Source organism: Phycodurus eques, chromosome 8, assembly GCF_024500275.1.
Source record: "Phycodurus eques isolate BA_2022a chromosome 8, UOR_Pequ_1.1, whole genome shotgun sequence".
In the NCBI taxonomy this organism is placed as follows: Eukaryota; Metazoa; Chordata; class Actinopteri; order Syngnathiformes; family Syngnathidae; genus Phycodurus; species Phycodurus eques.
Genome location: NC_084532.1, coordinates 19,993,025 through 20,014,611, shown reverse-complemented (window position 1 = coordinate 20,014,611; position 21,587 = coordinate 19,993,025). Strand labels below are relative to the sequence as shown.

The following is a 21,587-nucleotide window of genomic DNA, read 5'->3' as shown; positions in this document are numbered from 1 at the left end:
TCCCTTTGTAGCTCATTTTACACTGCATACAAGTGCTGCCATTTTTTTCCATGCCACAGTTGTGTAAAGATGGTATTGACACAGAATGAATGGTGGAAAGAAGTCAACCCGTCAAATCTTCCTGCTTCGGATGCAGTAGCAGATCTGTAACATAAGTGGGACGATGCATTTGTAGATAGTTTTACTCTGCATATAAAAGCTGCTATTTTTTTTCCATGTCGCAGTTGGCTATAGACAATATTGACACGGAATTGATGGATGCGTCTACCTGGCTATTCTCTGCATTCAGAGGTCGTATCACTCGCTAGCTATACTGTAATTGAGGTGTGACAGCATCTGTGTAGCTCCTTTTACACTGCCTGTACAGAAGGCATTTTTACATCTTTTCCCCACATCTTTGCAAATGGCACTGACACGGAATAGGGGGAGAAGAAGTCGACCCCGCAAGTTCTTCAGAGGTAGAATCAGAACAGGACATCATGCGACCAACCAGTGTTACACTACATACTGTATGAATTAAACATTTTTCTGATTTGCCCTAGGAATCTTTCCGCCTTTTGAGGTAGTACCAGATCAATTTGTCAAATGGTTTTTTTTTTCCAGCTCGAGATCCAAACGTTTGGTTCCTCCCCATGATCTAAGCTTTCTTACATCTTTTACTGCAATAACATGGACAGATATGGACATAAACTAATGATAAAGAACACAGATGTGTATTCTCGACATTAAATGTGGATCAGAACATGTGAAGCCTGAGACGGGCAAGCAGTTAAGTGTTGGCGAGTCGGTGCTGCCAGCTCTGACTTTTGTAAGTGCGAAGGACAAGAAGAGTGGGAAGAGGGGATTTGAAGGTGGATTGAACATGAAAGGACGAAGACGCAGAAGCCAAGCAGACCTGAGTAGTGCATGTCAACTAAACCTTCACATTAAAGCTGTTTTGTAGTGCTGACATCAACTGAAGCAGTTGTGGAACCATTCAGTCTTTCTTCAGGGTGGCCTGTTATCACTGAAATGTAATACTTTATTGTACAAAAATTATGCACTTTAATTTATAAAAGGAATTGTTGAAATGAGGGTTTAAAAGAGAATATTTTTTAAAATTTGTGTTGAAAACGATACACCTCCAAAATAGCCTACAGTGTTTGTGGCACAATATAGTTATTTTTTTTAAAAAGTGATTAGCATTGCGTGAGGTGAAGTTGATTTGTGTTTTATTTAAACATTGCTTTCAATATTGCTAACAAGCATGCATACAAGTGTCAATAAAAGTTCACAACTTCAGTTATATGTACTGTAAAAAAAAAAAAAAAAGAATACAGGTGAGCATCTTGTTAACATTCTTCTTGTCACGTGTTGAAAGAAGTTAAACTCTAAATTCACATACATTCCTCTGTTTGTTTTTCTTGTTACACTCCTTGTAGCGGACTAGAACTATAAGAAGAGACTGACTATAACATAGATTATAAAGAGATTGACCAGAAATATGAAACAAAATCATAAGACTCTTCAACTGGTTCAAATTGATGCTGCCTGAATACTGACTAAAACTACTTTGTATAAGAAACAATCATAAGACTCTCCAACTGTTGTAATATGCTGCTGATCAAATGCTGACTAGAACTACGAGAAGAGGCTGACTAGAACAGAGACTGGCGGGATTGACTTGAACGACAGGAAGAGATATAAGACTCTCCAACTTTTCCAAAATGTTTCTGCCCAGGTTATCTGCCTATTTCCAAAAATGTGTCTGCAAGGGAGCCCCTCTGCACTTCCTGGACTACAACTATGAGAAGAGACTGGAAAGACTGACTAGAACTATCAGAAAAGATCTTATGACTCCCCAACTGGTGTTAAATGCTACTGCCTGAGTACTGACGTGTCTTTTCAACTGGTTCAATAATCTACTGCCCAATAGACTGACTAGAAAAGGGATTATATAGACTGACTAGAAAAAGGGATTATAGAGCTATTAATTAAAACTGCGAGAAGACACTGACAAGAAAACAGACTCTAGAGAGATGACTACAACTATGAGAAAAAATCATGAGACTCTCCAAAAGATCAAAAATTCTGCTGCATGAGTACCGACTAGAACCACAAGAAAATGTTACAAGACACTCAAATCTTTCCAAAATGTTGATCCACGAGAAGTGACTGACTAGCATAGAGCCTCTGGAGAGACTGTCTTGAACTATGAGGAGAGGTTAAAAGAAACTCCGATTGGTGCAAAATGCTGCTGCACGAGGACTGACTAAAACCACACAAAGAGACTGACGAGGACAGAGACTCTGGCGAGACTGACGAGGACAGAGACTCTGGCAAGACTGACTAGAACTAACAGAAGCATATGACCCTCCAACTTGTCTTAATTGCTACTGCGTGAGTACTGATTAGAACTATGAGACGAAATAAATGTGTCTTTTCCAACTGGTTCAAAATGCTACTGCCCAAGAGCCTGGCTACAACAGAGATTCTAGAGATACTGATACAAACTGGGAGAAGACTGATGAGAACAGAGACTTACAGAGATGTCTAGAACTACAATTAGGAATCATGAGACTTTCCAAAAGGTAAAATAATTCTGCTGCTCGAGCACTGACTACAACCACAAGAAGAGGTTACAAGATTCTCCAACTGGTCCAAAATGGTGCTGGTCAAATGCTGACTAGATCTACGAGAAGAGGCTGACAAGAACAGAGCCTCTGGAGAGACTGACTTGAACTATGAGAAGACGTTACCAGACACCCCAATTGGTCCAAAAGGCTACTGTCTGACTGCTCAGTAGAAATATGAGAAGAGATGATGAGACTCTCCAACTGATCCAAAATGCAATCACCAGAGTCCTGACTAGAACTACCAGAAGACATCACCGTTGGGTTTTTTCTTTAGAGCAGTCTTCCTCGCCTCGGTCGCCAGAGTTCTTGTTCATGTGAGGTTCAGCAGGCATAGGCAAAGGTGTAAGGATACGCCTTGTGCTAACTTTCGTTGACAATTGTCGTTATATAAAAAAAAATTTTTTTTGATTATAAATACACATCATATGGCATTTTTTTAGGGCGTTCTTTTTTTTCCTTTTTTTTTTTAACATTCTCATGACTTCCAGTCAGACTGCAACTGTCAAGAGGCTTCTTCTGAGAAGTTGCTGCCTCTTTCTCGCAGTCACTCACGGCTTCCGCACCCAACCGTCTTCGATGACAGACATGGGCGAGCGAGGCGCACTGGTACAGAAAGAGAGAGAGAGAGGCTCCATAGAGTTGGGGTTTTCTCCGTGTGATCTCAGATAACATATGCTGCCGTATTTAAAAAAAAAAAAAAGAAAAAACACGCAGGCGTGTACACATTGATGTAAACAGTCAACAGCAGATCTTGCAGGGTGTTGTTGTTGTTGTGCCTGCTTGTCATAATGAGGGCTGGTTGTGCACGTCAAAGCAAAGTGAGCCTACCTGTCAGGCTGGTGTTTACACATGGTGTTTTCCAATGCTATTTTATTTTTGACATCAACAGCAGTCACGCATGCCGACGACTGCGCTGCAATTTATGAGGACAGTCTGTCCATCACTTCACCTCGTCCCACTCTGACAATAAAAAAACACTACGACTGCCAATTAGCGATTTTTAATTGCCTTAATAAAGCAAGAGAGTTAAGGGGGGGGGGGGGGGGAATACAATCGGCTTGCATCAGTAATATTTGTATACACTATTCTATTCCATTATAAAAAAATATTATATTAAGGTAAAGATAGAGTCCATTTTGGTGTACAGTATATTTACAGCCATGTGTCATCAAAAACGTCAACCGTACAAAACCTCGCCTTGACCAAAGATGTATTTCTACAGCTCCAGAAACTTTTAGTTCTAACTAATAGGTTCCAGTCAGTTATGTTCAGTGCTGCAGATGCCACCCAAATGGTTCATGGACCACTTGAAAGTACTACCTAAATGTTCTTTTAGCCCCATGATAAATTACCCCAGAACTCTGGGATCTATCCATCCATCCATTTTCAACACCGCTTGACCTCACTAGGATTACGGGTGAGCTGGGTGAGAAGGGGGGTACATGCTGAACTGGTCGCCACTCAATTCCAGGACGCATATAGACAAACAACATTTCACACTCACATTCAGAGCTATGGAGAAATCTAAAGTCATCAATGAACCTAGCATGCATGCATACATTTTTGGAATGTGGGAAGAAGCTGGAGCGTCCCAAAACTCCAGCTGAGATTTGAATGCCACATCTCACAACTTCGAGACGGTCGTGTCAACCACTAGACCACCGTGCTACCCACTCCAGAACTAAATTTGGACAATAGTTCCAGTCGTCCAAACACACAATGGTCCTCCAAAAGTTTCTATTTGTGATATGGGCTCAGTATCATCTCTGTGTGTACAAAAATAAACAGTGGAGCCAAAGTTAACTTTGTGGTTTAAATTAATACAATAAAAATAACTAAATGTTTAAAGAGATTTTAAATGTCATTCATTTTAAATATTTTGATATGTCAGCCGCACACTGAACGGCGAGGCCGAGACCCACTGAACTGTGACGCAGTGTGCTACTTTTCATGAGTGCCCAACCATCGGCCACTGGTTTTTCTGCCATCCAAAAATATTATTGGCGGTGAACAGCATCACAATGTAGATGTAACAGCCAATCAAGAATGCACATGACCGTTCAACAAAAAAAAAAAAAACGACATGTATCCGGGATTTTATGCGTAAGCGAGACCCAGCTGGCGGCAGGCCATGGCAGCACCAAGAAACGTTACCAATATATTGTATATTATATTGTTTTACAAAATATTTACCTATATTTATAATTTCATATGTACCTGTGGTTAAAGCAAAACGTGGAGAGCCTCTGTCGCGGAAATGCAAGGGTGTAGTCAATGAATGGGGCGACCAATCACTGCCAACCTCTCAAAATATCCTCACTCTCTCCTTTATTGTGCCCCATTTCCTTTCTTTGTGGCATTCTGCATTCTTCCTTGATAATTTCACCAAGTTTTTGTGGTTCAATAAAAAAGATAACACAGTCCAGTTATATATGGAGCCTCAAAACAACATACAGGGTCTTAGGTTTTGCCGGTCAATGTACAGTACTTAATTGCATTGTGAGTCGTCAACTGAATTTTTTTCATTATGGTTGACTTCAGTCGCTTTTGGCCGTGTCGCTCGGTGTGTAGCCGGCTGAAGCATGTTGAATTTAGTATAATAAAGCAATAAATAATACAAAAATAATAGAATACAATTATTATCTCCATTGTGAGTTTGTGGATTTAAGGATAATAATAAATAACAGTAAATAAATACTCAACTCAACTCAAATGTATTGATTCATACAACCACAGCTGACAACAAGTACTGTACACAGTTAAGAATCAAACTTCGAAAGGAATAAATTACCTAATCAATTAATACAGTGCAACTTTCCAGGGTAATCAAGGCCCAAATCAACTATCATGCAGGATCTTTTTGTTATTTTTATTTTTATCAGTTCAAACCTTCTTTGCCTCTTCCAAGAAGCTAGTGGCTGGCAAGATGCTATACCGACACAATTAAAAACTGCTGTTTCCTGCTGGGGGGAGGCGTTGACAGGAATAGCCCCATTGACTGATGAACACAAGATAGCTTTAACTTGAATAGTTCATGAGGAACTGGGATCTTTTCCCTTTGACGACTGTTCTATATACATTTGTCATGGGTGTGTGTTCTGGTTGTTGTCTTCCCCCTGTCTCGTACACACCTGCTCCTGAGAGCATCTTCCCCACCTGTGCCTCGTTTACCCTAATTACCCCTTGCATTTAACCTCGTGTCTCATTCTTTCTGTTCGCCAGTTCGTTGTACCTCGTTGTCACGTTCCAGCATTCCTTGTTTCCACGTCACCGACTCATAGTAAGACTAGACCCTGTTCCAATTATTGACCTTGCCTCTTTGCCTCACGTTTTTTGGATACTGTTGCCTTTTCGGATTGCCTGCCTGTGTACCGACCTCTCCTCGTTGATTAAAACTCTCTTTTGTGGAACTGTCCATTTGTATTGGAGTCGTGCGTTTTGGGTCGTCTCCTCTGTTCCGTTCATGACAACATTGGGATTATTGACACATTTTTGAGGAGGAGCCTTACTTCTGATTGTAACAAACACAAAATGTTGTCTTTGTAGTTTATTCCTTGCAAAAAAAAAAGAGTAGAAAATAGAATGCAGTAAACGAGGTCTTTTGAATAACACAGCAGCTGCTGTCACACTTATACTGAACGTAAGCCACATCATGATCACAAACACAATACACAGTAATTGTTACCAGTTACTGAACAGTGAGTACAAAAATGAGCCACATGTTGCGTCACCAAGATTAACTGATCACGTCGCAGCCTGTGCTGGTGCATTTCCATTACAGACAGAAAGGATTATTCACATTTACAATAGGGAACCGACGGCAGTATGGTTTGTCTATATGTGCCCTGTGATTGGGTGCCGACCAGTCCAGGGTGTACCCCGCCTCTCGATCAAAGTATGCTGAGATAGGCTCCAGTTGACCTGCGACCCAAATGGTTGGACATAAGCCTTTTTGTACAGGCAGACATTTTGACAAACCATGTACCAGATCCTTTTAGACCGCCATATAACCTCGCCAGACTTTCATCTCTTCACCCGGGCTCGGCTTTGTGCCGTTTGATTAGTGAGCGCCATATGTCTGGGCGGGTGTACACATCCTGTTTGCAGGGTTTATTTTAACCATGACTTCTGGGCTGTGTCGCCGGGTCAAGCTGTGAGATCGTACACACACACACACACATACATACAGCCACACTGATGGCGTTGGACAGCTGAACACCTTCGACTGTGACTGTGTGTGTACACGTGTGTGTGTGTGTGTGTGTGTGTCTGAGTGTGTCTGAGGAGGATATCAAAGGTTCTCCTAACAGCTGCATAAATATCCACCAGGTAAAGTCTCAAACAGAGAGCCACTCTGCTCCTCGCACAAAGAAAAACTAGACAAAAGACAAGACCCTGCCGAAAAGACAAGACCCTGCCGACCGTGTAAACTACCCCCCCCAAAAAAAAGAAGTTTCCACAGCGGCCTCCAGAAAGCATTGCTGAAAATGCAGCTTTCATCACATCCAAATGCTTATTTGCCTGTCCACTGAGACCATTTAAACACATGCTCAGATGGGGGAGAACATTTCCAAGAATGGTGGTAGTGTTATGGTTCACATAGTTGAATTTTCTGCAGTTGGCGTGGGATAAAATCTCAGGTGGACGTTGTGGACTCATCGGGTACAATTTTAAAGGTGCAAGACAATTTTTGATGACAGTAGGTCAGACTAGTGTCAGTGAAGCGTACCATGCTCAAGCACAGACTGAAGGTCTGAGTTGTGGCCTGTAATTACTTGGGCACATATTGTCCAGTTCATGCCGTCTTTTTTTCTACACGCCTGGCTTAAATGTCACTAGTGAGATTCATTTACCGAAGCAGATGCCACAGGATCTCTTGGTAGACGTGTTGGTTTATCTTCAGGGTCTGTGGCAAAATCTCACAGTGGAAGATGCCCTCCATATCAAATAACTTCATCATCATGACTTTGGACTTAGATTGTCTTTGCATTCGGTGCTGTCAGACTCAGAGTGTACCATACCTGAGCACAGATTGAAATGCTCACACCAGCCTGTAAAACCAGACTCACGCTGGCCTGCCCAATACCGGGTAATTACTTGGTTTGGGTGTGTAAAAGAGAATACTCAAGTTTCATGAGAGGTGAGCTCAGCTGGTTAGACCATGACGCAAAAAGGCCAAGACCCCTTTACGTGCAATCACGTTTGGTGACACGAAAGCTATTTCAAGTAATTTGGATCAATACAGGACAGCAGCAAAGACAACATTGCTCTCGTAACGTATCCATGTTTGGTTCTCTTTTACAAGCATTAATTCTGGGTCTAGGGCCACATCAAATGTACCACACTTGAGCATCTGGCTTTATCACCCAGTGAACCACTTTGCTGGAGCCCAATACATGGTAACAACTTAGTTTGGATGTTTATGTGAAGCTGGTAGAATTTTGTAAACGGGACGCTCAGGTGGTTTCGTGCTAATAACACCAAGGTTGCGAGTTTGACCCCTGTCTGGGCAATTTGTTTTGGCAACAGGAGCTCAGGCCACAATCATGCTATTCCCTGTTATTCAAGTGAATTAACGGTCAGGAGGACGGCCCACATTCATCCATCCATCCATTTTCTGTATCGCTTATTCTCACGAGGGCCGCTTGCATGCTGGAGCCCAGCCCAGCTGACTCTGGGTGAGACACGGACACTCTGAACTGTCACCAGCCAATGGCGGGGCATAGATGAACAAACGACAATTCACACTCACATTCACACCCACGGGCAATTTAGAGTTTTTAATTAACCAACAATGTATATTTTTGGGATGTGGAAGGAAACCGGAGTACCCAGAGAAAACTCATGCAAATTCCACAAAGGTGAGGCAGACATGCTAACCAGTCTTCCACCGGAAAGACATTGCTTTGGCAAAATAATTTTTGATTTCTGGTCTTTTACATGCAATCTTGCCAGGCACAAGCCCACATCAAGTGTACCATGCTGGAGCATGGAACAAAACTGTCACATTTGTCCAGTACAACTTTCTGGAGCCCAATAGAAACCACTTGGTTTGGGTGGGTACCTGAAAGTAAAGAAATCTGTGGTTGCTTTTTATTTGCTAGCAATATTGCCAGGCCCAAACCCATATTAGGTGGACCATGCTTGAGCATTGATAGAAACGGTCAGATTTGTCCTGCGGCAGTCTATACGGTAAATGAATGGTTTTAGTTAGTACGTATGACCATCAGTGTTATATGGCCGGTTAGCTCAGTTGGACTAGAGCGTGGTGCTAATAACGCCAAGGTCACGGTTCGACCCCCGTACGGGCCATTTCATTTAGCGACATTAGCTGTAGGGTAGCTCATGTTTTTTGAAGTCATTGGATTTAATAACAGCCACACAGAAAACCAACTTTCTTTTGGTAAAAAATCAATGGTTGCTTTTTATTTGCTAGCAATATTGCCAGGCCCAAACCCATATTCAGTGTACCTTGGTTGAGCATGGATTGAGACGGTCACGTACACTGCTGGAGCCTATAAATGGTAAATGCATTTTTTTGGTGGGAACATATGACCGCTAATGGTATGTGGCCGGTTAGCTCAGTTGGACAAGAGCGTGGTGCTAATAACGCCAAGGTCACGCGTTTGACCCCCGTACGGGCCATTTCATTCAGTGACATTAGCTGTTGGGTAACTCCTGTGTTTTTTAAGTCATTGGATCTAAAAACAGCCAAGCAGAAAGCAAACATTGTTTTGGTAAAGAAATCTATGGTTGCTTTTTATTTGCTAACAATATTGCCAGGCCCAAACCCATATTAGGTGGACCATGCTTGAGCATTGATAGAAACGGTCAGATTTGTCCTGCGGGAGTGTATATGGTAAATGAATGGCTTTAGTGGGTACGTATGACAGTCAGTGTTATATGGCCGGTTAGCTCAGTTGGACTAGAGCGTGGTGCTAATAACGCCAAGGTCACGGGTTCGACCCCCGTACGGGCCATGTCTTTCAGCGACATTAGCTGTAGGGTAACTCATGTTTTTTAAGTCATTGGATTTAATAACAGCCACGCAGAAAGCCAACTTTCTTTTGGGAAAAAAATCAATGGTTGCTTTTTATTTGCTAGCAATATTGCCAGGCCCAAACCCATATTCGGTGTACCATGCTTGAGCATGGATTGAGACGGTCACGTACACTGCTGGAGCCAATAAATGGTAATGCATGGTTTTGGTGGGTACATATGACAACCAACAGTACGTGGCCGGTTAGCTCAGTTGGACTAGAGCGTGGTGCTAATAACGCCAAGGTCACGGGTTCGACCCCCGTACGGGCCATTTCATTCAGCAACGTTAGCTCATGTTTTTTTAAGTAATTGGATTTAATAACAGCCACGCAGAAAGCCAACTTTCTTTTGGTAAAAAATCAATGGTTGCTTTTTTTTGCTAGCAATATTGCCAGGCCCAAACCCATATTAGGTGTACCATGCTTGACCATTGATAGAAATGGTCAGATTTGTCCTGCGGGAGTGTAGATGATAAATGAATGGTTTTAGTGGGTACGTGTGATCATCAGTGTTATTTGGCCGGTTAGCTCAGTTGGACTAGAGCTTGGTGCTAATAACGCCAAGGTCACGGGTTCGACCCCCGTACGGGCCATGTCTTAAGGTGACAACAGCTGTAGAGTAACTCCTGTATTTTTTAAGTCATTGGATTTAATAACAGCCACGCAGAAAGCCAACTTTCTTTTGGTAAAAAATCAATGGTTGCTTTTTATTTGCTAGCAATATTGCCAGGCCCAAACCCATATTCGGTGTACCATGCTTGAGCATGGATTGAGACGGTCACGTACACTGCTGGAGCCAATAAATGCTAATGCATGGTTTTGGTGGTTACATATGACACCCAGTGGTACGTGGCCGGTTAGCTCAGTTGGACGAGAGCGTGGTGCTAATAACGCCAAGGTCACGGGTTCGACCCCCGTACGGGCCATGTCTTAAGGAGACAATAGCTGTTGGGTAACTCCTATGTTTTTTAAGTAATTGGATCTAATAACAGCCAAGCAGAAAGCAAACATTCTTTTGGTAAAGAAATCTGTGGTTGCTTTTTATTTGCTAGCAATATTGCCAGGCCCAAACCCATATTAGGTGAACCATGCTTGAGCATTGATAGAAACGGTCAGATTTGTCCTGCGGAAGTGTATATGGTAAATGAATGGTTTTAGTGGGTATGTATGACCATTAGTGTTATATGGCCGGTTAGCTCAGTTGGACTAGAGCGTGGTGCTAATAACACCAAGGTCACGGGTTCGACCCCCGTACGGGCTATTTCATTTAGCGACATTATCTGTAGGGTAGCTCATGTTTTTTGAAGTCATTGGATTTAATAACAGCCACACAGAAAGCCAACTTTCTTTTGGTAAAAAATCAATGGTTGCTTTTTATTTGCGAGCAATATTACCAGGCCAAAACCCATATTCGGTGTAACATGCTTGAGCATGGATTGAGACGGTCACGTACACTGCTGTAGCCAATAAATGGTAATGCATGGTTTTGGTGGGTACATATGACAACCGGTGGTACGTGGCCGGTTAGCTCAGTTGGACTAGAGCGTGGTGCTAATAACGCCAAGGTCACGGGTTCGACCCCCGTCTGGGCAATGTCTTAAGGTGACAATAGCTGTTGGGTAACTCCTGTGTTTCTTAAGTCATTGGATCTAATAACAGCCAAGCAGAAACAAACATTCTTTTGGTAAAGAAATCTGAGGTTGCTTTTTATTTGCTAGCAATATTGCCAGGCGCAAACCCATATTAGGTGGACCATGCTTGAGCATCGATAGAAACGGTCAGATTTGTCCTGCAGGAGTGTATATGGTAAATGAATGGTTTTAGTGGGTACGTATGACCACCGGTGTTATATGGCCGGTTAGCTCAGTTGGACTAGAGCGTGGTGCTAATAACGCCAAGGTCACGGGTTCGACCCCCGTACGGGCCATTTCATTCAGCGACATTAGCTGTAGGGTAGCTTATGTATTTTGAAGTCATTGGATTTAATAACAGCCACACAGAAAGCCAACTTTCTTTTGGTAAAAAATCAATGGTTGCTTTTTATTTGCTAGCAATATTGCCAGGCCCAAACCCATATTCGGTGTACCATGCTTGAGCATGGATTGAGACGGTCACGTACACTGCTGGAGCCAATAAATGCTAATGCATGGTTTTGGTGGGTACATATGACAACCAGTGGTACGTGGCCGGTTAGCTCAGTTGGACGGGAGCGTGGTGCTAATAACGCCAAGGTCACGGGTACGACCCCCGTACGGGCCATGTCTAAAGGTGACAATAGCTGTTGGGTAACTCCTGTGTGTTTTAAGTAATTGGATCTAATAACAGCCTAAGCAGAAAGCAAACATTATTTTGGTAAAGAAATCTGTGGTTGCTTTTTATTTGCTAGCAATATTGCCAGGCCCAAACCCATATTAGGTGGACCATGCTTGAGCATTGATAGAAACGGTCAGATTTGTCCTGCGGGAGTGTATATGGTAAATGAATGGTTTTAGTGGGTACGTATGACCACCGGTGTTATATGGCCGGTTAGCTCAGTTGGACTAGAGCGTGGTGCTAATAACGCCAAGGTCATGGGTTCGACCCCCGTACGGGCCATTTCATTCAGCGACATTATCTGTAGGGTAGCTCATGTATTTTTAAGTCATTGGATTTAATAACAGCCACACAGAAAGCCAACTTTCTTTTGGTAAAAAATCAATGGTTGCTTTTTATTTGCTAGCAATATTGCCAGGCCCAAACCCATATTCGTTGTACCATGCTTGAGCATGGATTGAGACGGTCACGAACACTGCTGGAGCCAATGAATGGTAATGCATGGTTTTGGTGGGTACATATGACAACGGGTGGTACGTGGCCGGTTAGCTCAGTTGGACTAGAGCGTGGTGCTAATAACGTCAAGGTCACGGTTTCGACCCCCGTACGGGGCATGTCTTAAGGTGACAAAAGCTGTTGGGTAACTCCTGTGTTTTTTAAGTCATTGGATCTAATAACAGCCACACAGAAAGCCAATTTTCTTTTGGTAAAAAAATCAATGGTTGCTTTTTATTTGCTAGCAATATTGCCAGGCCAAAACCCATATTCGGTGTAACATGCTTGAGCATTGATAGAAACGGTCAGATTTGTCCTGCGGGAGTGTATATGGTAAATGAATGGTTTTAGTGGGTACGTATGACAGTGAGTGTTATATGGCCGGTTAGCTCAGTTGGACTAGAGCGTGGTGCTAATAACGCCAAGGTCACGGGTTCGACCCCCGTACGGGCCATTTCATTCAGCGACATTAGCTGTAGGGTCGCTCATGTTTTATTAAGTCATTGGATTTAATAACAGCCACGCAGAAAGCCAACTTTCCTTTGGTAAAAAAATTCATGGATGCTTTTTATTTGCTAGCAATATTGCCAGGCCCAAACTCATATTTGGTGTACCATGCTTGAGCATTGATAGAAACGGTCAGATTTGTCCTGCGGGAGTGTATATGGTAAATGAATGGTTTTAGTGGGTACGGATTACCATCAGTGTTATATGGCCGGTTAGCTCAGTTGGACTAGAGCGTGGTGCTAATAACGCCAAGGTCACGGCTTCGACCCCCGTACAAGCCATTTCATTCAGCAAAGTTAGTTCATGTTTTTTTAAGTCATTGGATTTCATAACAGCCACGCAGAAAGCCAACTTTCTTTTGGTAAAAAATCAATGGTTGCTTTTTATTTGCTTGCAATATTGCCAGGCCCAAACCCATATTCGGTGTACCATGCTTGAGCATGGATTGAGACGGTCAGGAACACTGCTGGAGCCAATGAATGGTAATGCATGGTTTTGGTGGGTACATATGACAACCAGTGGTACGTGGCCAGTTAGCTCAGTTGGACTAGAGCGTGGTGCTAATAATGCCAAGGTAACGGGTTCGACCCCCGTACGGGCCATGTCTTAAAGTGACAATAGCTGTTGGGTAACTCATGTATTTTTAAGTCATTGGATCTAATAACAGCCACACAGAAAGCCAACTTTCTTTTGGTAAAAAAATCAATGGTTGCTTTTTATTTGCTAGCAATATTACCAGGCCAAAACCCATATTCGGTGTAACATGCTTGAGCATTGATAGAAACGGTCAGATTTGTCCTGCGGGAGTGTATATGGTAAATGAATGGTTTTAGTGGGTACGTATGACCACCAGTGTTATATGGCCGGTTAGCTCAGTTGGACTAGAGCGTGGTGCTAATAACACCAAGGTCACGGGTTCGACCCCCGTACGGGCCATTTCGTTCAGCGACATTAGCTGTAGGGTCGCTCATGTTTTATTAAGTCATTGGATTTAATAACAGCCACGCAGAAAACCAACTTTCTTTTGGTAAAAAATCAATGGTTGCTTTTTATTTGCTAGCAATATTGCCAGGCCCAAACCCATATTCAGTGTACCATGCTTGATCATGGATTGAGACGGTCACGTACACTGCTGGAGCCAATAAATGCTAATGCATGGTTTTGGTGGGTACATATGACAACCGGTGGTACGTGGCCCGTTAGCTCAGTTGGACTAGAGTGTGGTGCTAATAACGCCAAGGTCACGGGTTCGACCCCCGTACGGGCCATCTCTTAAGGTGACAATAGCTGTTGGGTAACTCCTGTGTTTCTTAAGTCATTGGATCTAATAACAGCCAAGCAGAAAGCAAACGTTCTTTTGGTAAAGAAATCTGAGGTTGCTTTTTATTTGCTAGCAATATTGCCAGGCCCAAACCCATATTAGGTGGACCATGCTTGAGCATTGATAGAAACGGTCAGATTTGTCCTGCGGGAGTGTATATGGTAAATGAATGGTTTTAGTGAATACATATGACCATCAGTGTTATATGGCCGGTTAGCTCAGTTGGACTAGAGCGTGGTGCTAATAACGCCAAGGTCACGGGTTCGACCCCCGTACGGGCCATTTCATTTAGCGACATTATCTGTAGGGTAGCTCATGTTTTTTGAAGTCATTGAATTTAATAACAGCCACACAGAAAGCTAACTTTCTTTTGGTAAAAAATCAATGGTTGCTTTTTATTTGCTAGCAATATTGCCAGGCCCAAACCCATATTCGGTGTACCATGCTTGAGCATGGATTGAGACGGTCACGAACACTGCTGGAGCCAATGAATGGTAATGCATGGTTTTGGTGGGTACATATGACAACCGGTGGTACGTGGCCAGTTAGCTCAGTTGGACTAGAGCGTGGTGCTAATAACGCCAAGGTCACGGGTTCGACCCCCGTACGGGCCATGTCTTAAGGTGACAATAGCTGTTGGGTAACTCCTGTGTTTCTTAAGTCATTGGATCTAATAACAGCAAAGCAGAAAGCAAACATTCTTTTGGTAAAGAAATCATGAGGTTGCTTTTTATTTGCTAGCAATATTGCCAGGCCCAAACCCATATTCGGTGTACCATGCTTGAGCATGGATTGAGACGGTCACGAACACTGCTGGAGCCAATGAATGGTAATGCATGGTTTTGGTGGGTACATATGACAACCAGTGGTACGTGGCCAGTTAGCTCAGTTGGACTAGAGCGTGGTGCTAATAACGCCAAGGTCATGGGTTCGACCCCCGTACGGGCCATTTCATTCAGCGACATTATCTGTAGGGAAGAAACGGGTCAAAGCAGGTTGAAACGGGTGGAGGAAGGTGTCAGGTGTGTTATGTGACAGAAGAGTCTCTGCTAGGATGAAGGGCAAAGTTTATAAAACAGTAGTGAGGCCAGCCATGATGTACGGATTAGAGACAGTGGCACTGAAGAGACAACAGGAAGCAGAGCTGGAGGTGGCGGAAATGAAGATGTTGAGGTTCGCTCTTGGAGTGACCAGGTTGGATAAAATTAGAAATGAGCTCATCAGAGGGACAGCCAAGGTTCGATGTTTTGGAGACAAAGTTAGAGAGCGCAGACTTCAATGGTTTGGACACGTCCAGAGGAGAAATAGTGAGTATATTGGAAGAAGGATGATGAGGATGGAGCTGCCAGGCAAGAGAGCTCGAGGAAGACCAAAGAGAAAGTTGATGGATGTCGTGAGGGAAGACATGATGGCAGTTGGTGTTCGAGAGGAGGATGCAGGAGATAGGCTTACATGGAAAAGGATGACGCGCTGTGGCGACCCCTAACGGGACAAGCCGAAAGGAAAAGAAGAAGATTGCCAGGCCAAAACCCATATTCGGTGTACCATGCTTGAGCATGGATTGAGACGGTCACGTACACTGCTGGAGCCAATAAATGCTAATGCATGGTTTTGGTGGGTACGTATGACAACAAGTGGTACGTGGCCGGTTAGCTCAGTTGGACGAGAGCGTGGTGCTAATAACGCCAAGGTCACGGGTTTGACCCCCGTACGGGCCATGTCTTAAGGTGACAATAGCTGTTGGGTAACTCATGTGTTTTTTAAGTAATTGGATCTAATAACAGCTAAGCAGAAAGCAAACGTTCTTTTGGTAAAGAAATCTGTGGTTGCTTTTTATTTGCTAGCAATACTGCCAGGCCCAAACCCATATTAGGTGGACCATGCTTGAGCATTGATAGAAACGGTCAGATTTGTCCTGCGGGAGTGTATATGGTAAATGAATGGTTTTAGTGGGTACGTATGACCATTAGTGTTATATGGCCGGTTAGCTCAGTTGGACTAGAGCGTGGTGCTAATAACGCCAAGGTCATGGGTTCGACCCCCGTACGGGCCATTTCATTCAGCGACATTATCTGTAGGGTAGCTCATGTATTTTTAAGTCATTGGATTTAATAACAGCCACACAGAGAGCCAACTTTCTTTTGGTAAAAAATCAATGGTTGCTTTTTATTTGCTAGCAATATTGCCAGGCCCAAACCCATATTAGGTGGACCATGCTTGAGCATTGATAGAAACGGTCAGATTTGTCCTGCGGGAGTGTATATGGTAAATGAATGGTTTTAGTGAATACATATGACCATCAGTGTTATATGGCCGGTTAGCTCAGTTGGACTAGAGCGTCGTGCTAATAACGCCAAGGTTACGGCTTCGACCCCCGTACAAGCCATTTCGTTCAGCAACGTTAGTTCATGTTTTTTTTAAGTCATTGGATCTAATAACAGCCACACAGAAAGCCAACTTTCTTTTGGTAAAAAAATCAATGGTTGCTTTTTATTTGCTAGCAATATTGCCAGGCCAAAACCCATATTCGGTGTAACATGCTTGAGCATTGATAAAAACGGTCAGATTTGTCCTGCGGGAGTGTATATGGTAAATGAATGGTTTTAGTGGGTACGTATGACAATGAGAGTTATATGGCCGGTTAGCTCAGTTGGACTAGAGCGTGGTGCTAATAACGCCAAGGTCACGGGTTCGACCCCCGTACGGGCCATCTCTTAAGGTGACAATAGCTGTTGGGTAACTCCTGTGTTTCTTAAGTCATTGGATCTAATAACAGCCAAGCAGAAAGCAAACATTCTTTTGGTAAAGAAATCTGAGGTTGCTTTTTATTTGCTAGCAATATTGCCAGGCCCAAACCCATATTAGGTGGACCATGCTTGAGCATTGATAGAAACGGTCAGATTTGTCCTGCGGGAGTGTATATGGTAAATGAATGGTTTTAGTGAATACATATGACCATCAGTGTTATATGGCCGGTTAGCTCAGTTGGACTAGAGCGTGGTGCTAATAACGCCAAGGTCACGGGTTCGACCCCCGTACGGGCCATTTCATTTAGCGACATTATCTGTAGGGTAGCTCATGTTTTTTGAAGTCATTGAATTTAATAACAGCCACACAGAAAGCTAACTTTCTTTTGGTAAAAAATCAATGGTTGCTTTTTATTTGCTAGCAATATTGCCAGGCCCAAACCCATATTCGGTGTACCATGCTTGAGCATGGATTGAGACGGTCACGAACACTGCTGGAGCCAATGAATGGTAATGCATGGTTTTGGTGGGTACATATGACAACCGGTGGTACGTGGCCAGTTAGCTCAGTTGGACTAGAGCGTGGTGCTAATAACGCCAAGGTCACGGGTTCGACCCCCGTACGGGCCATGTCTTAAGGTGACAATAGCTGTTGGGTAACTCCTGTGTTTCTTAAGTCATTGGATCTAATAACAGCAAAGCAGAAAGCAAACATTCTTTTGGTAAAGAAATCTGAGGTTGCTTTTTATTTGTAGCAATATTGCCAGGCCCAAACCCATATTCGGTGTACCATGCTTGAGCATGGATTGAGACGGTCACGAACACTGCTGGAGCCAATGAATGGTAATGCATGGTTTTGGTGGGTACATATGACAACCGGTGATACGTGGCCAGTTAGCTCAGTTGGACTAGAGCGTGGTGCTAATAACGCCAAGGTCACGGGTTCGACCCCCGTACGGGCCATGTCATTCAGCGACATTAGCTGTAGGGTAACTCATGTTTTTTTAAGTCATTGGATTTAATAACAGCCACGCAGAAAGCCAACTCGCTTTTGGGAAAAAATCAATGGTTGCTTTTTATTTGCTAGCAATATTGCCAGGCCCAAACCCATATTTGTTGTACCTTGGTTGACCATGGATTGAGACGGTCACGTACACTGCTGGAGCCTATAAATGGTAACTGAATTTTTTTGGTGAGAACATATGACCGCAAATGGTATGTGGCCGGTTAGCTCAGTTGGACAAGAGCGTGGTGCTAATGACGCCAAGGTCAAGGGTTTGACCCCCGTACGGGCCATGTCATTCAGCGACATTAGCTGTTGGGTAACTCCTGTGTTTTTTAAGTCATTGGATCTAATAACAGCCACACAGAAAGCCAACTGTCTTTTGGTAAAAAATCAATGGTTGCTTTTTATTTGCTAGCAATATTGCCAGGCCCAAACCCATATTCGGTGTACCATGCTTGAGCAATGGATTGAGACGGTCACGTACACTGCTGGAGCCAATAAATGCTAATGCATGGTTTTGGTGGGTACATATGACAACCGGTGATACGTGGCCAGTTAGCTCAGTTGGACTAGAGCGTGGTGCTAATAACGCCAAGGTCACGGGTTCGACCCCCGTACGGGCCATGTCATTCAGCGACATTAGCTGTAGGGTAACTCATGTTTTTTTAAGTCATTGGATTTAATAACAGCCACGCAGAAAGCCAACTCGCTTTTGGGAAAAAATCAATGGTTGCTTTTTATTTGCTAGCAATATTGCCAGGCCCAAACCCATATTTGTTGTACCTTGGTTGACCATGGATTGAGACGGTCACGTACACTGCTGGAGCCTATAAATGGTAACTGAATTTTTTTGGTGAGAACATATGACCGCAAATGGTATGTGGCCGGTTAGCTCAGTTGGACAAGAGCGTGGTGCTAATGACGCCAAGGTCAAGGGTTTGACCCCCGTACGGGCCATGTCATTCAGCGACATTAGCTGTTGGGTAACTCCTGTGTTTTTTAAGTCATTGGATCTAATAACAGCCACACAGAAAGCCAACTGTCTTTTGGTAAAAAATCAATGGTTGCTTTTTATTTGCTAGCAATATTGCCAGGCCCAAACCCATATTAGGTGGACCATGCTTGAGCATTGATAGAAACGGTCAGATTTGTCCTGCGGGAGTGTATATGGTAAATGAATGGTTTTAGTGAATACATATGACCATCAGTGTTATATGGCCGGTTAGCTCAGTTGGACTAGAGCGTGGTGCTAATAACGCCAAGGTCACGGGTTCGACCCCCGTACGGGCCATTTCATTTAGCGACATTAGCTGTAGGGTAACTCATGTTTTTTTAAGTCATTGGATTTAATAACAGCCACGCAGAAAGCCAACTGTCTTTTGGTAAAAAATCAATGGTTGCTTTTTATTTGCTAGCAATATTGCCAGGCCCAAACCCATATTAGGTGGACCATGCTTGAGCATTGATAGAAACGGTCAGATTTGTCCTGCGGGAGTGTATATGGTAAATGAATGGTTTTAGTGAATACATATGACCATCAGTGTTATATGGCCGGTTAGCTCAGTTGGACTAGAGCGTGGTGCTAATAACGCCAAGGTCACGGGTTCGACCCCCGTACGGGCCATTTCATTTAGCGACATTAGCTGTAGGGTAACTCATGTTTTTTTAAGTCATTGGATTTAATAACAGCCACGCAGAAAGCCAACTCGCTTTTGGGAAAAAATCAATGGTTGCTTTTTATTTGCTAGCAATATTGCCAGGCCCAAACCCATATTCGGTGTACCATGCTTGAGCATGGATTGAGACGGTCACGTACACTGCTGGAGCCAATGAATGGTAATGCATGGTTTTGGTGGGTACATATGACAGCCAGTGGTACGTGGCCAGTTAGCTCAGTTGGACTAGAGCGTGGTGCTAATAACGCCAAGGTCACGGGTTCGACCCCCGTACGGGCCATGTCTTAAGGTGACAAAAGCTGTTGGGTAACTCCTGTGTTTTTTAAGTCATTGGATCTAATAACAGCCACACAGAAAGCCAACTTTCTTTTGGTAAAAAATCAATGGTTGCTTTGTATTTGCTAGCAATATTACCAGGCCAAAACCCATATTCGGTGTAACATGCTTGAGCATTGATAGAAACGGTCAGATTTGTCCTGCGGGAGTGTATATGGTAAATGAATGGTTTTAGTGGGTACGTATGACCACCAGTGTTATATGGCCGGTTAGCTCAGTTGGACTAGAGCGTGGTGCTAATAACGCCAAGGTCACGGGTTCGACCCCCGTACGGGCCATGTCTTAAGGTGACAATAGCTGTTGGGTAACTCCTGTGTTTTTTAAGTCATTGGATCTAATAACAGCCACACAGAAAGCCAACTTTCTTTTGGTAAAAAATCAATGGTTGCTTTTTATTTGCTAGCAATATTACCAGGCCAAAACCCATATTCGGTGTAACATGCTTGAGCATTGATGAGAACGGTCAGATTTGTACACTGCTGGAGCATGTATATGGTAAATGAATGGTTTTAGTGGGTACGTATGACCACCAGTGTTATAGTGGCCGGTTAGCTCAGTTGGACTAGAGCGTGGTGCTAATAACGCCAAGGTCACGGGTTCGACCCCCGTACGGGCCATGTCATTCAGCGACGTTAGCTGTAGGGTAACTCATGTTTTTTAAGTCATTGGATTTAATAACAGCCACGCAGAAAGCCAACTCTCTTTTGGGAAAAAATCAATGGTTGCTTTTTATTTGCTAGCAATATTGCCAGGCCCAAACCCATATTAGGTGTACCATGCTTGAGCATGGATTGAGACGGTCACGTACACTGCTGGAGCCAATAAATGCTAATGCATGGTTTTGGTGGGTACATATGACAACCGGTGGTACGTGGCCTGTTAGCTCAGTTGGACTAGAGTGTGGTGCTAATAACGCCAAGGTCACGGGTTCGACCCCCGTCCGGGCCATGTCTTAAGGTGACGATAGCTGTTGGGTAACTCCTATGTTTCTTAAGTCATTGGATCTAATAACAGCCAAGCAGAAACAAACATTCTTTTGGTAAAGAAATCTGAGGTTGCTTTTTATTTGCTAGCAATATTGCCAGGCCCAAACCCATATTAGGTGGACCATGCTTGAGCATTGATAGAAACGGTCAGATTTGTCCTGCAGGAGTGTATATGGTAAATGAATGGTTTTAGTGGGTACGTATGACCATCAGTGTTAAATGGCCGGTTAGCTCAGTTGGACTAGAGCGTCGTGCTAATAACGCCAAGGTTACGGCTTCGACCCCCGTACAAGCCATTTCGTTCAGCAACGTTAGTTCATGTTTTTTTAAGTCATTGGATCTAATAACAGCCACACAGAAAGCCAACTTTCTTTTGGTAAAAAAATCAATGGTTGCTTTTTATTTGCTAGCAATATTGCCAGGCCAAAACCCATATTCGGTGTAACATGCTTGAGCATTGATAAAAACGGTCAGATTTGTCCTGCGGGAGTGTATATGGTAAATGAATGGTTTTAGTGGGTACGTATGACAATGAGTGTTATATG

The 21,587-nt window shown here is 43.4% G+C and overlaps 22 non-coding genes across 22 annotated transcripts; all 22 read left to right on the top strand.

The window, feature by feature from the left end:
- Nucleotides 1-9,520: 9,520 nt before the first annotated feature.
- On the top strand, nucleotides 9,521-9,595 carry trnai-aau (transfer RNA isoleucine (anticodon AAU)). Its single transcript has one exon. It is a non-coding gene; the product is annotated as a tRNA-Ile (tRNA).
- Nucleotides 9,596-9,852: 257 nt separating this feature from the next.
- On the top strand, nucleotides 9,853-9,927 carry trnai-aau (transfer RNA isoleucine (anticodon AAU)). Its single transcript has one exon. It is a non-coding gene; the product is annotated as a tRNA-Ile (tRNA).
- Nucleotides 9,928-10,173: 246 nt separating this feature from the next.
- Nucleotides 10,174-10,248, top strand: trnai-aau (transfer RNA isoleucine (anticodon AAU)). Its single transcript has one exon. It is a non-coding gene; the product is annotated as a tRNA-Ile (tRNA).
- A 258-nt stretch (nucleotides 10,249-10,506) lies between these two features.
- On the top strand, nucleotides 10,507-10,581 carry trnai-aau (transfer RNA isoleucine (anticodon AAU)). Its single transcript has one exon. It is a non-coding gene; the product is annotated as a tRNA-Ile (tRNA).
- A 926-nt stretch (nucleotides 10,582-11,507) lies between these two features.
- On the top strand, nucleotides 11,508-11,582 carry trnai-aau (transfer RNA isoleucine (anticodon AAU)). The gene has a single exon. It is a non-coding gene; the product is annotated as a tRNA-Ile (tRNA).
- Nucleotides 11,583-12,175: 593 nt separating this feature from the next.
- trnai-aau (transfer RNA isoleucine (anticodon AAU)) lies at nucleotides 12,176-12,250 on the top strand. Its single transcript has one exon. It is a non-coding gene; the product is annotated as a tRNA-Ile (tRNA).
- Nucleotides 12,251-12,842: 592 nt separating this feature from the next.
- trnai-aau (transfer RNA isoleucine (anticodon AAU)) lies at nucleotides 12,843-12,917 on the top strand. Its single transcript has one exon. It is a non-coding gene; the product is annotated as a tRNA-Ile (tRNA).
- Nucleotides 12,918-13,831: 914 nt separating this feature from the next.
- On the top strand, nucleotides 13,832-13,906 carry trnai-aau (transfer RNA isoleucine (anticodon AAU)). The gene has a single exon. It is a non-coding gene; the product is annotated as a tRNA-Ile (tRNA).
- Nucleotides 13,907-14,163: 257 nt separating this feature from the next.
- On the top strand, nucleotides 14,164-14,238 carry trnai-aau (transfer RNA isoleucine (anticodon AAU)). Its single transcript has one exon. It is a non-coding gene; the product is annotated as a tRNA-Ile (tRNA).
- A 260-nt stretch (nucleotides 14,239-14,498) lies between these two features.
- Nucleotides 14,499-14,573, top strand: trnai-aau (transfer RNA isoleucine (anticodon AAU)). The gene has a single exon. It is a non-coding gene; the product is annotated as a tRNA-Ile (tRNA).
- Nucleotides 14,574-14,830: 257 nt separating this feature from the next.
- Nucleotides 14,831-14,905, top strand: trnai-aau (transfer RNA isoleucine (anticodon AAU)). Its single transcript has one exon. It is a non-coding gene; the product is annotated as a tRNA-Ile (tRNA).
- A 1,364-nt stretch (nucleotides 14,906-16,269) lies between these two features.
- Nucleotides 16,270-16,344, top strand: trnai-aau (transfer RNA isoleucine (anticodon AAU)). The gene has a single exon. It is a non-coding gene; the product is annotated as a tRNA-Ile (tRNA).
- A 582-nt stretch (nucleotides 16,345-16,926) lies between these two features.
- Nucleotides 16,927-17,001, top strand: trnai-aau (transfer RNA isoleucine (anticodon AAU)). The gene has a single exon. It is a non-coding gene; the product is annotated as a tRNA-Ile (tRNA).
- A 260-nt stretch (nucleotides 17,002-17,261) lies between these two features.
- On the top strand, nucleotides 17,262-17,336 carry trnai-aau (transfer RNA isoleucine (anticodon AAU)). Its single transcript has one exon. It is a non-coding gene; the product is annotated as a tRNA-Ile (tRNA).
- A 257-nt stretch (nucleotides 17,337-17,593) lies between these two features.
- On the top strand, nucleotides 17,594-17,668 carry trnai-aau (transfer RNA isoleucine (anticodon AAU)). The gene has a single exon. It is a non-coding gene; the product is annotated as a tRNA-Ile (tRNA).
- A 258-nt stretch (nucleotides 17,669-17,926) lies between these two features.
- On the top strand, nucleotides 17,927-18,001 carry trnai-aau (transfer RNA isoleucine (anticodon AAU)). Its single transcript has one exon. It is a non-coding gene; the product is annotated as a tRNA-Ile (tRNA).
- Nucleotides 18,002-18,593: 592 nt separating this feature from the next.
- Nucleotides 18,594-18,668, top strand: trnai-aau (transfer RNA isoleucine (anticodon AAU)). Its single transcript has one exon. It is a non-coding gene; the product is annotated as a tRNA-Ile (tRNA).
- Nucleotides 18,669-19,260: 592 nt separating this feature from the next.
- Nucleotides 19,261-19,335, top strand: trnai-aau (transfer RNA isoleucine (anticodon AAU)). The gene has a single exon. It is a non-coding gene; the product is annotated as a tRNA-Ile (tRNA).
- Nucleotides 19,336-19,593: 258 nt separating this feature from the next.
- On the top strand, nucleotides 19,594-19,668 carry trnai-aau (transfer RNA isoleucine (anticodon AAU)). Its single transcript has one exon. It is a non-coding gene; the product is annotated as a tRNA-Ile (tRNA).
- A 257-nt stretch (nucleotides 19,669-19,925) lies between these two features.
- Nucleotides 19,926-20,000, top strand: trnai-aau (transfer RNA isoleucine (anticodon AAU)). The gene has a single exon. It is a non-coding gene; the product is annotated as a tRNA-Ile (tRNA).
- A 259-nt stretch (nucleotides 20,001-20,259) lies between these two features.
- Nucleotides 20,260-20,334, top strand: trnai-aau (transfer RNA isoleucine (anticodon AAU)). Its single transcript has one exon. It is a non-coding gene; the product is annotated as a tRNA-Ile (tRNA).
- Nucleotides 20,335-20,598: 264 nt separating this feature from the next.
- On the top strand, nucleotides 20,599-20,673 carry trnai-aau (transfer RNA isoleucine (anticodon AAU)). Its single transcript has one exon. It is a non-coding gene; the product is annotated as a tRNA-Ile (tRNA).
- The last annotated feature ends 914 nt before the right edge of the window (nucleotides 20,674-21,587 follow it).